The sequence below is a fragment of the Chrysochloris asiatica genome, unplaced genomic scaffold (assembly GCF_000296735.1).
Source record: "Chrysochloris asiatica unplaced genomic scaffold, ChrAsi1.0 scaffold00068, whole genome shotgun sequence".
NCBI lineage: Eukaryota > Metazoa > Chordata > Mammalia > Afrosoricida > Chrysochloridae > Chrysochloris > Chrysochloris asiatica.
In genome coordinates, this window is record NW_006408586.1 from 13,808,241 (window position 1) to 13,808,591 (window position 351).

Here is a 351-nt window from a genome sequence, read left to right on the forward strand (position 1 = left end):
TTGAATACCAGCAGGGTCACCAATGGTGGACAGGTTTCAGATGAGCTTCCAGACAAAGACAGACAAGGAAAAAGGAGTGATGAACTATTTCTGAATATTTAGTCACTGAAAACCTTATCAATTGCAGAGAAACATTGACATGGTGCCGGAAAATGAGCACCTCGAGTTGGAAGGCACACAAAATGTGAGTAGGGAAGAGCTGTCTCCTCAAAGTAGAGTTGACCATGATGGCATGAATGGAGAAAAGCCTGTGAGAGTAAAGCTCATGAGACCTTCATTTGCTGATGAGGCACAACTCAAAAAGAAGAGAAACAGCTGTAACATCCATTGAAAATCAGAACATAGAATGTG